At 45.6% G+C, this 12,929-nt stretch overlaps 1 long non-coding RNA gene across 1 annotated transcript; it reads left to right on the plus strand.

Annotated features, from left to right (window-relative positions):
• The first annotated feature begins 936 nt into the window (after positions 1-936).
• On the plus strand, positions 937-10,878 carry LOC142435882 (uncharacterized). Its single transcript, XR_012781638.1, has 2 exons — positions 937-2,364; positions 3,525-10,878. It is a non-coding gene; the product is annotated as an uncharacterized LOC142435882 (long non-coding RNA).
• Positions 10,879-12,929: the final 2,051 nt, after the last annotated feature.

The raw sequence follows: 12,929 nt of genomic DNA on the forward strand, positions 1-12,929 counted from the left end.
TAACAGCAGCAATTGCCTGAACACGTGGTCTCCCCAGGGAGGAGCCTTTGTGTGGTGTTAAGATGCTATTACTGTCTGTTGTACTATGGTGGCCTGCATTTGGCTGTAATGGTGGAAATTTTGCAGCCAGTAGTTCAAATGCCTGCTGGGTCACTCACTGCAGGTAGACTTCAGCAGTTTCCAGACAGAGAGACGAGGGAGGAGGACCTGGTCTTCCACTTCTGAAAGAACTGGCCAGTGTGAACCTTGTGAATGGCAGAACACTATACCTGAACATGAGTACCGCAGGCTATAAGGCATGATGGATTGACACAGTGGCTGCAGCAATGTGCTCAAACATAGGATAGTGCTGGCCTGGAAAATAGTTCATCGTCCATTAAAAAAAATCATTATATAGGGGCTCATACAACTTTTGTTGTTGTTTTTCCCTAAGGGAGAGCAGTGTATTGGTACACTGAGAGGTATATAGATCAATGGATTCGAACAGAAAAGCTACACATATATTCACCAGTCAACAGGAAACTAGCCTTCGAAAAAGGACACAGAAATATCCAAAGGGACAAATTCTGCTTGCTCAACAAATGGTGTTGGAGAAACTGAGATACCGTATGTAGGAAAATGAAGCAAGCCCCAAACCTTCCCCCATGCACAGAAATTAACTGAAGAGGCGTTAAAACCTGAAAGTAAACCTCCGGGCTATCATAATCAATTTTTCGATGACCTCATCGGTCAGAAATCATTGTAGGAACGCCAAAGCGTTCTTGTGTTCAACGTCTACATACATAGCAGGTGCTCCAGTAAAGGGGAATCTTGGTGGAGCTGGCTCATCCATTCCTGAAGAGAGTAGAGCACCACGTTGGCCCATCACAGAGCTCAGGTGTAGAATCTTCCTCACTGTCATCCTTTATCTCAGCAGTGTCAGTGTTGGATTATGAATTTCCCAAAGAACCAGTATCGCTCAATTCTGTGCACAATGCTGACTCACTCTCGCTGTTATTTCACTGGTCTAAAAACCCATTTAGGTTAAAATGACACTTTTTTGATGCCATGACCTAAAATTTTTAGTGAGAAAATGTTCCTAATGACATTACTTGGGTCTTCCTCTAATCCTGATGCCATGTTCTTTTTCACATAGGCCAGCTTCTTGTATAAATTGCTCAGCATACAGATGGAATAAAAACAGTGAAAGGATACAACCCTGATGCACACCTTTTCTGATTTTAAACCATGCAGTATCACCTTGTCCTGTTCACAGTCTCACCTGGTTCTATCTCTTGGCCTTTGTATAAGCTCCATATGAGTACAATGAAGTGTTGTGCAATGCCCATTCTTTTCCATGGTATCCCCAAGATCCACCTCCTTCCACTCGTGGTTTCCAGAACGTGGGGTTGGGACAAAGCCTGGATAGTCTCATGGCAAGACCAGATCAGGAATGGAGCTGAGCCGGGAGCAGCTTTATTTGCTTGCTCCAGGGAAAGTCTGCCAGGGGCTTTCTACAAATGATAAAGGTGAATCCCTCTCTCGTTACCCACTGATCATCTCTGAGCCTCTTGCTCTCATATCCCTTGCACAGACCTCTACCATTAGATGGACAATTAGGTAACGTTTGAACACTTTTCTGATGCTGAGCCTGGGGAGCAACTAATAGCTGAGTAAATATTGATTGAAAGATGGTGAGTGGAAGAAAATAGCTTTGCCAGGTCCAGGTTGTGATGGAGATGAGAGTGTTACCAAATCCTGCTGTCCCCATGGTGGGTTTGCTGTATTGTGCCCAGTCCTGAAAGTCTGAGCCAGGGGTTTTAACATGGCCCCTTTCAAAACATATAGGTGGAATTCTTGGACCATGAGCTGTCCTTAGAGTGTGGCTTTACCAAGGTGATGTCCGCCCTGGAACGAAACAACCCAAGAACCTAGATCTTTGTGAAGGTGTTGGTAAGGGATGCCGCGGAAATCATAAACTTGACTGAAAGCAAAGGAAACTTTGCCTTCATGTGTCTGCAGCTGGACGAAGTGGTGCTGGAGCACACCCTCCTTTGCGATTCTTCTTGTTCTTTTTATGAGCTGCTCCCTGGCCTGTGCAGTCCCGTAAATCTGGAAACTCTTTGCTGGTGGGGGCAATTGTTATATCCTCCCCCCAGATCCAGATGTCTTGTCCATGGTCAGTGCGCAATCCTTGTTAGCCAGAGGAGTGGGGCATCTAAAGGCAGGCAGGGGTCACATACTTTTTTTCTACACTTTCTAGAAAGACCAGAGCTAAACATCTTGCAGCCCTTTTCATGTCCTCTTTCTTTTCTGTATTTATTTTCCAGGAAAGAGGAGAAGAAACGCGACAGCATCTACTGACAGCAAGTCAAATGCCATCGTGTGTGTTCAGAGGGCAGGCTGGTTCTCATTTGCCTAACTCATCAGTCCCATCGTGCCATGTCCATGTTAGATTGTTTAGGGAAACAGATGACATATGTTATGATGCTAAATAAGCTGAAACAGTGCCAGGATGGAGGCAGAAGGGGTTTATTTGTTTGTTTTTAAATGAAGCATGGCTTTCTAGTGACTTATTGTGGTGGGGAAGGGGGGCACCGAGGGCAACAAGACATGGTTGTGACAGTGGTCTGGGAATTGAGACAAATCATTGCTTCTGCAGCAGAGATGAGCTGCCTCTGACCTGTCAGTTACTTGAAGGGAGACTCTGCATTTGGTCAGACAAGTCTTAGTTGGAGATGGTACCAGCTTTCCTCCTGAGCCTCTGTGGTTCCCTTTGGACTACACAGGCCCGAATCGCTTTTAGCTGAGCAACAGCAAATGGCAACACAGACTTGCCATATTGCTCTTTTGCGTACACTCTTTAAAAATCGTACTAAATATACATGCATCAAAACATTCGTCACTTCCACGCTCTACAAGATTATAACTAAGTGGCATTCTGCATGTTGTTCATATTATCATCCTTACCCATTCCAAAATTATGTCATCACCCTTATGGAAGCTCAGTATCGTCTCAGGGATGGCACTTCCCCTCCAGGCCCTACTGGGTTAGGCTGGGTTGACTAGAGAAATAAATCCAAGGACACTCATATAGGTATAAGAAAGACTCCACCTCACTTATTTGTCCAATTGACATGGCATTATGTAACAACCATACTTACCTTCCTACCTATCCCTGGAAACAATTGGGATATGTTTGTCTCTATTCATTTTCCTAGCCTAGATATTTCTTGTAAGTGGAATTAAGCAAAATGTGTCCTTTTTGAAGCTGATTTATTTCACTCAGCATAATGCTTATGAGGTTCATTCCTCTTGTAGCCTGTGTCAAGAGTTCATTTCTCTTTATGGCTGAGTAGTAGTCCATTGTATATACCATAGGCAACATGTTTGACTTATCCATTCACCTATTGATGGGTATTTAGACCGTTGACACGTTTGCGAGATTGGGAATAATGTTGCAAGGGCCATCTGTGTATTTGTATCTATTTATGCGCTTGCTTTTAATTGCTTATATCCTTCATTTCCTTTTCTTTCCTTGTTAGACTCAGTATGATCCCCTTCTGCCCATCCTCTAGCCTCACAACCTCTGTGTCTGATGTGCCAGGATCTCACCAGGAGCCTTAACACCAAGATTCTGAGCCCTGACTGACCATTCTGATCATCCAGGGAATTGAATATTCCGGAGCACACAGAAGATGAAGTTATCAAAACTCCTTAGGCATAACCGAACAACTGGAGGGAGTGCTTTATTGGGCTTGGGGGCTGGGGATTATAGTTGTGAAGGACACCAAGGACAATTGTCATTACCTAGACTGTAAAGACTATGGTCGACATCCACGCTGGTGAGTAGCAGCTGGATCTCAGAAGCTCACAAGTGGCCATCTAGGTGGCAAGTATTGTCACCCTCACTCTGGAGGAAAGAGTGGTGAGTGGACCACATGAACATTAGACTTCATGACTCTGAGCACAGAATAACTAGATGATCTCCAACTATCAATTCCAACTTCTTTGAAAGGGATCACATCAAAAGGTCCTAGATAGTGAAGCAAAATTCACAGTCATAAAAGAGACCAGGCTTATTGGCTGGATAGGGACTAACAGAACCTCTGAAATGATGGTCCTTATTCACTAAGTTTGAAAATGAACTCCTACCTGTGGTTCAATATTCAGCCAAATAATAGATTGGTCTATAATGGGAGCAATTACACAAGTGAGGCACACAAACCTGAAAACAGCAAACCATTTGATCTCAAAAGGGCAGTATTAATCCAAGGCCCAAGTTCAGAAGGGTAGGAAGAGAGGAGGAAGGGAAACAGAAGACATAAGTAGGGAGTGGAATAAGTCATATTATATTGTGGAGATTGCAATAAGTGGCATAAAACACAATGTGTATGAATTGTTGAATAAAAAACTGATGATCTTGGTAAACCTTCACCCAATTCACAATAAAAACTTATGAGAGAGAAAAAAATCCAAGCACCTAGGCTGCATTCCAGACCAATAAAATCGGACTCAGTGGAGATGGGACAAAGATGTCTTTTGGACAGCTCTCTGGCAATCCCAATGAGCACACAGGCTGATACCCACCATCTGGAAACTATGGGGTAGCTGCTTCTCCGGTAATGCCTCGGGGGAGCGCTTGGGTCCGTCAAAGAATGCGGGATGATGAAGGGGCAAAGGTCATCAAACCTCACCCACAGCTTTACACTGGGGGGCTGCTCTCTGAGGAATGTGGGAAGGGTCCACTTGCATGCTGTCTCTGTGCAGTAGATCCAACAGACTCAACACCTTTCCAAAGCTGGCAAGAAAGTCCGAGAGACTAGATGTGGGCACCACGCTGTGAGTTTCCCAGAAGGCACGAGACAGATTGAGAGCAGTCACGGGAACACAGACTCCTCCGGAAATGCTGCCATGCGCAGAACATGCATCTCTAATTTCATTTCACACTGACTCAAGCATTCAGTCCTTTTTACGAAAACCCAGCTTCTCATTACAGTAACCGGTTTAAAATGACAATCTTCTGTTGAGCAAGTCTAAGAAATGACCTTCCTTTATTTTACATGGTATAAAAATTCAGTTTCCTAGGCCGATGGGCTCTAGGGACAGGTGTTTTTATGTACTAGACATGGCTTTCAAAGTTCTTCAATTGCCTAAATTAATAACGACTTTTTTCCTTTGGCTTTTCTAAGGGACACATTAATTTCAATCTTTTTCTAAGGAAGTGAATCTCTAGCTATCTCATTGGGATAACTTTCTGCCTTCAGAGTAGAATTTGAAATAATCTGCAAGGTTACCCCTTCCCCACCCTGCCCCAGCAGCCCAGCCTCTTTCTTCCTTCCGGCCTCCAGCCACCGGGGTTTGGTTGGGAAAGGAGATGCAGAAGGGAGTCTCTGGATTTTTCTATCTAAAGGTTGGCCACAACCCCCAGTAGACCAAATGTAATTCATTATGGGGGGTTTTGGTTTTACTACTTTAAGAGTTATCCTTAGGGAAATTACAAACAAACAGAAATAGGAAGACTTTATATTTTATTAAGGGATGTACTGCTCAGTCTCATTATATTTTAAAAGACAAAGTATAAAAAAAAAATCTGGCTCCGTTTAAAATGTCCTGACTAGCAGAACTTAAAATACACAAATCTTAACATGAAAGTCTAGATGAATAAATAAAATAAACAACGAAACAGCTTTCTCAGGAAAAGCCATAATAAAGAGCTCGACTACTTTTTGAGCTGTTTAAGATGCTCGTGTTAAAGGGAAAAGAGTATCATTGTTGACTTTGAAATGTAGAACCATTTGCTTAATTCAGTGATGCTAAAATGGGCAGTTTGGCTGAAGAAAGAAATTGGCTTGTAGCATTTGATGAGCAATTTCTTCTTTTGAATATAGAAATGACCAGGGATGCGGACACGCTTTTTATTCTTTTGAGGACCCTCTAACCAAGAAATCTTTTAAATGATCATTACACAGTGAATGCCTGGAGGCTCTGGAAACTATTATTTTGACATTATTATAAGCTCAAAATGATTCACCAATGCAAAAGAAGAAGAGAAAAAGCAATTAAATACTAAGCTGTAAACGCTGGAAGCTTTTCTGTGCTGAAAATAATTGAACAGAGTTTTTTCTTTTTTTAAGTAATAGTGTCCAAAGAGATTCAATGATCTTATTGCTTATGGATTTGGAGCTTAACTATATTCCTTATTTTAAATTTGATATTAGAATAGCAAGATTATAGACCATGATACAGTGTGACTTGGAGAAGTATCATTTCATTAAATTATCAAGTTAAGGCTCAAGGAGCCTGGTGGAATGTGTGTGACCATGAGGCCGGCCAGTTGGAATCCGCTAGTGGCTCACAGAGAAAGATGCGGTTCTCAGCTCCTGTAAAGATTTAGAACTTCGGGAACCCACAGGCATAGTTCTACGTTGTCCTTTCAGGGGTCCTCAAACTTTTTAAACAGCAGGCCAGTTCATTGTCCCTCAAACCCGCTGGAGGGCCGGATGATAGTTTAAAAATAAAACTATGCACAAATGCCTATGCGCACTGCACATACCTAATTTGAAGTTTAAAAAAACGGGGCAAAAACACCCGGCGTGCTGAATAAATGTCCTCTGAGGGCCATGCGGCCCGCAGGCCATAGTTTGAGGACCCCCTAGATTGATATAAGTCAGAATTGACTTGATAGTGTTAGGTTTCTGGGGTGGTTGACCTCAGTTCTTGCTTAGCAACGCTGAAAGAATTCATATGGCAGAAGCAGTTTTGTAAATCCAAGTGAATGTTATGGAAGAAAGTTTCAGGTATCGCAGTCCCCAAAAGTCCCCAGTATCTCCGGAAAGCACGCCGGGCTGCATGGCAGGGGTGGGGAAAGTTTGCAGCTGAATATGGCGGTTTCATGGGAGGAATACCTGAGCAGGAGTGCAGAACCAGCTGAGGAGCCACGGCAGGAACCCCCAAGGGCCTCACCCTCCACTTGCAGAGCACGTGAACAAGGGAGGGTGACAAGGAGCCCAGGCCTACTTCTATCACCTCCCAACACCACTGGAGGACATTGGTCGATCGTATTGGTTGATTTCGGTGCACTTTTGTGAAGTCCTATTCTGTATGACCAGGTGGACCTTCCACCTGGGTCTACATGACTTGGGTCAGAGCATGCTCAGTTCTGAATTTTGCCATAGGTGTCTAATGAGTGTGCCTGATGTATTTCCAACCCCTTTGTTGTGGCCTGGACAGCTCAATTTCGTTTAGTGCTGGCATTTGGGAAGACAAGCCCTAATCTAGCAACCTGTCAATAGCAGTAAGTGAATGGAATTACAACTCAACTCATAGCCATAAATTCAATTCGGACTCATAGTGACCCGAGAGGACAGGGCAGAATTTCCCCCTCAGGATTTCTGGGGCTGGAATTCTTTACAGGAATAAAAGTCTCTTTTTTCTCCCTCCCAATGGCTCCAAAGGACTGATCTTGCAAGGAGATGTCCAGCGGGTGCCAGCAGGCTCCTTCATTGAAAATCTCTGCTAGTTTCTGAAGCGGGAGGGAAATTTTGAGGAGGCCGTCTGCGGCAGAGTTAACTCCCCATTAAAGCCAATGAGCTTTTCCACATCTCTCAAAAAACAAACAAAAAAACCTAAAGTGACTACTTCAGACTAATATGCTGTAGGTAGAACCACCTCCCACTCACCAAACCAAACCAATCAACCAACCAAACAAACAAACAAACAAACAAACAAAAAAAAACCCAAATCCTGTTGCCTTCAAGTCAGTTCTGACTCATGCTCACCCCTTGTGGTACAGAGTACAATTGTTGCATGAGGTTGGCTAGGCTGTACCCTTTATGAAAACAGATGACTCCTTCCTTTTGTGGTACAGCTAGGTGGTTTGAACTGATAACCTTTATATAAGCAGCCCTATCCAGCGATCTATGTCAACTAAAGTGTCAAAGCATGTAAAGACTGATCCACAACCCCCACTTCTCTCTTCCTCTTCTGTGATGACCTGGAATCCACCTTTTGATCTGGTGGCACCATATTTGTGAAGCAGCCCGAATCACTGACGGACGGTGTGCAGGACAAACACCCTGTAGAATTGCCCTTCCAGTGTCAGAATTTGCATGAACAAGAATAAACTTCTAGATTTTAAGCCCCTGAGGTTCCAGGGGTAGCTTCTTTCTGCAGAACAGACTAGGCTATCCTGCCTGATCATCTCTTCACAGGGTTTTTGTGGAGAGCTACTGGAGCAGCTCGATCCAGGGGAGCTGCCAAAGCAGATACCTACACTTTATCTGGGATTGTAGGTTGTAGTACCAAAGTTTTTATTTGCCCGGGAGGCACTGAGTAAATTTTTTTTCTTCTGAAAACAGGACAATATGTAAGTAAGTTTGGAGACATATGTAGCTGGAGCTGAAAGTCCTCTTACCTTGCAGTTTTCTTTGGTAGAGATAGACTTGTTCTTAATGAAACCCATGACAGTCAGTGTCACAAATGACTTCTGAGGAGAGGCCAAACAGCTAAGTCAAGGCCAGCCTACCATTCTCTTAAATGCTGTCTCATGCTCTCATCTGCTCTGACGTGTCTGCTCAGGGGCATGTGGCAGCCACTAGGCGGGCCTTACCATTGGCACTGAAAATCATTGTAGGGGATATTAGAGGATTTACATCAAGAAGACCTGACTTCCTGGCCATTGCTCGGGGGCCACAGTTCCCAAGACAATCAGTGTCAAGGGCAAAACAAAATAAAACATGACGAGGGCTCTGGGGCTGGGTTGAGCTGGATATGTAACCAAAGCCCCTTTCTACCAGAATCTTCCCAAGAGGAGATTGCTCTTTTCCATAGCTAAACAATTTCCATAGCTAAACGTTCTGCTGAGGAACCTTCTGGGAAGCAGAAGAAAATAAATCTGCCTTCCTTTGAATTAAGCTGGGTTGGGTCCAAGCCCTGTGTAGTGTCTATTCTTCTCATAACATCTAAAGGAGTCTGATTTCACCGTTCTTAGCTATTAAAAAAAAAGTTCCAGGCACAATAATTCAATTTAAAATTACACACCAGGAGTAGTTCATATTTAATACACTTTATACAGGTATTACAGGTACAAGGGACATACTTGTTAACTGCCAGGTTGCTGGCTTGAACCAACCAGCTACTCCACAGGAGGTACTGTGTTTCTGTGAAGATTTACAGCTTGGAAGCCCACTGGGAGAGCTCTCCTCTGGCTTGAGTCTGAAGGTGCTTGACAGCAGTAGCCTTTTGTTTTTATAGAGGTAAAAAGCTTTCTTTTTTTTTTGGTATAAAGCTTTTTAGAACAACAAAAACAATTCCTTTTGGAAGTAAGCCAGAGCTAAAACCACAAGTTACATGCTTTACTTTTTTTCTGTCCTGCAGCTGGCAGCCACCCTTTCATCGATTGTGCACACCAGCATGGTGGTGAAGTGGTGAACTCTGCGCTCTCATTCCCCTGGCTTCACACTCGGTCTCCTCACTCATCGTGTGGCTTCACCCAACGCACGGAGCCTCCTGCAGGCTCCTCTCCCAGCGTGTGTAAAAGTGCGAAGGAGACAGACTTCCTCAGAGCTGTGCTTTAGAGAGAATCCTCCTCACATACTCAGCACCGCCTTGAATAGGGCAGCACTGCATACATGACAGCTACTTGATGATTGTTGATGGTGGTGGTGGTGTGTTTGTACGGATAAAAAAAGAGCCCTGAATGGTTATGTAACAAGTAAGGGAATAAATAGATCTTCCTTCATCCACCTTCATCTTTCATTGTTCTATCACTCTCTGATTGCAATATTAGAGGCTAAAATGGGCAGAATTCCCACCTCTGAACAAAGTTTGTGCACATGGGTGTGCATGCTTGTGTGTCCATGTGAGTGGGCCTGTACAATGTGTGTGCACGTGTGTGTGCACATGTGCACTGGAGCCTGGCAGCAGCAGGGGAGGCGCCTGTCTCTGTTCAGCAGTATCTGACGGCTGCTGCAGGTGTAATGAGAAGTGATTGATGATCTGTTCAGGGAGCTCCTGGGGTGGACTCAGGGAAGGAGCAGCAAAGAAGACATACTCATCTCCCCTGTATTTAGATGAGGTGACGGAGGTGGGTGGTAGAGGAGCAGCTACTCAGTAATGAGATCACAGGGGAAAGGCCTTGGATGAGGTGCCAGACAGCCCTGCTTTCCCAGAGAGGGTGGGGACTGGGAATGAGGCTGCATCCTGCCTAATCAGTTACAGTTGCTCTGTCACTCTGGGGAGGGAGGCAGATGAGGCAGGGAGCTTCCGGAATCTCTCATCTCCAGTCCTTCTAGGTGGATGTGGGAGCGTGTGAGGACGGCCACACTGGAGGGTCAGGGTTGATCGCCTTGCAGTGTGGAGCCCGGCCTGGACCTGCGTTGTGAAGGGTGACTAAGGAGCTCTGGGGGCAGGGTTCTGGGTGGGGGCTTTGTCTACTAAGACCCACAGCCGCGCCCTGTGTCGCAATGTTGGCATGCAATGTGCAAAGACTTGAGACAACGTGAAATGGACCATCCACTTCACTTGGAAAGACAGGAGGGCTGAAAATCAGATTGGGAGATCTGATCTCGTTTGCTGCACAGTTGTGAGAGGAGATATTCCTGGCTTCTCTCATGTTGGGAACCGGACATAATCAGCCTGACAAAACCAAGGCCATATTGCCTGCCCAGCAGGGCTAAAGCCACGTCACCTCAACCTTATCTCTACCCTGACACACACCAGATGGCCCACCCTTGTCTGCTCCAGCACCGGACATTCCAACTGCAGACTTGCGGCCGCCTGCCCTGTGTGCTCTACACCCCCGCCCTTCCTTTTTTTTATCTCCCCTTTGAACTCCCTTGTTTGCCTCACCCTTTATAGAGAGGCTTGTGTAGCAATAAACTCAGACCTTGACAAGAATCTGCTTGGTCTCGCTCCTCTCTCTCGCCCGTTTCTCTTTCAGGCTGGGTCCTCCTTGGAACCCCTCGAATAACTGAGTCCCTCTGGCATGAAGGAGGTGATACGAATGCATTGATAGCCTAGTATCTGTCAGCTGGGAGCCACAACATAGTGAGAGCCCTTATTAATCATTTGGAGATTAGCTGAGGGGTGGGAGAAGCCAGGCATGAGGCTTTCCAGGGCTGCTCAGCATGCACAGGAGTCCTTTCCTGGGTTGGACAGAGGTGCTGCCATCTGAAAGCTCAGATAGAGCAGTTGGAAAATTAACTGACCTGGTACAAGATCTATTTACATATATCAAAAGATCCTGGGTAATAACATCTCATGTTTGTGCAGCATGCCACATTTGTCAAAGGGCTTTCTCATTTACTGTCTTACTTGGTCCTCAAACTAAGAGGCCTTTGGGCAGCTATTGCTGTTTAATTTTGGGCGTGGTAACAGCTTTGGGTATAGTACTGGGCTTGGAATCAGGCTGTGCAACCCACAGCAGGTCACTTAGCTGCTCTGGATTGGCTTTCTTCCCCTACGAAGGTCAGCGCTTGGACTAGACCATTTTCCCAGTGGCAGCTCTGCTGACATTTTGGCCAACATCCTTCTTGTGGGGCTGTGTTGTTCCCTGCACCAGGATGCTAAGCGAGCATCCCTGGTCTCAGCCCACTAGATGGCAGTGGGACTCCCTTCTTCAGAATGTCTCCAGGCATGGCCAAATGTCCCCAGCAGAGCATGCTGCTGGGCTGGCGCACGGCAGGATGATGCACTCAATGAGTTGGATTTTAAGTTTTCAGGTACTTTACATGTCTGCACAGGGAGACTACATCAACAATTACCCAGCAGTCAATGGGTCATCACTGACCCTCTCTATAATTCCAACTGAGATCATGAAGCACCGACTGAGTTTCTGAGCTTAGCACCCTGCATGGCACAAGTTGTTTAGCACTCAGCTACAAACTAAAAGGTTGGCAGTTCAAACCTATCCAGAGGCCTCTTAAACAAAATCCTGGTGGTCTGCTTCAGAAGAGTTGGAGCCATGAACACCCCATGGAGTGAAGAGATATAAACATGAATGTGGATGTGACTCTAGGTATAGCTAGAACCATGGAATCAACTACATCATGGAATCAACTTCAACTCCTGGCCTCCTTGTGTGTCCAAGAAGAACTGTGCTCCCCAGGGTCTTGAAAGGCTGCTTGGTCTGAAGTAGATTTGCAGGCCCTTCTTTCTACGTGCCGCTGGGTGGCCTCAACCTTCCAAGCATGCTATTAAAAGCCAATCCGTCACCTGTGTGCATCACTGAAGACACACGGACACAGGGAGCAATGCCCTGGCTGGGGCACTGGAACAGCGCTGGCATGCAGTGAGTGCTGCCCAGTTAGCGAACAGGTCTTCCCTTGGTACTTTCTCAGGTCTGTGTGAAGCTTTCTAAGCATCCAGAGTTCTCGGCCTGATTCTGCTGCCAACTTGCAGTGTGACTTCGAGCTAGTCTCTTGCCCTCTCTGGGCTTGATAACAAAAGCAGGGCAGGCCAGCCACAAATATCGTGTGGCTAGCAGGGGAAAGCAGTTGAGGACACAATTGCAGATGGAGTTCATCCTTTGGACTCATCGCCCCTCCTCCCTAACACCCCCCCCCCCCCACTACACACACACACCTTTTCAACTGCACCAGATGGGTTTTAACTTTCCGGCACCAGAAAAGCAGACCTTGAGTTTTTTCCTTTATGGAATGTAGGCCACCCCTGCTTATGTGTCACATTCAGTCCTCGTTCTTCTCCCTACTCTTGTCCCTCCTCCAGTCTTCAACAAGTGACTGCAGGGCGGTTTCCCAGCAGGGCTGTGCTCAAAGATTCATAATGCTGGGTTTTCCTTTAGTTCTCCACAGTCTGGGGCTTGGGACAATCCAGGCATTACCTTATCAACTGCTCATTTTAGGGGGGAAGGACGGGGGCACTGGAAACACCACATGGGGCCCAATCCTTCTCTGCACGCATGTGAGGGGTTTCCAGGAGCTCGAATT

The sequence above is a fragment of the Tenrec ecaudatus genome (genome assembly GCF_050624435.1).
Source record: "Tenrec ecaudatus isolate mTenEca1 chromosome 5 unlocalized genomic scaffold, mTenEca1.hap1 SUPER_5_unloc_5, whole genome shotgun sequence".
In the NCBI taxonomy this organism is placed as follows: domain Eukaryota; kingdom Metazoa; phylum Chordata; class Mammalia; order Afrosoricida; family Tenrecidae; genus Tenrec; species Tenrec ecaudatus.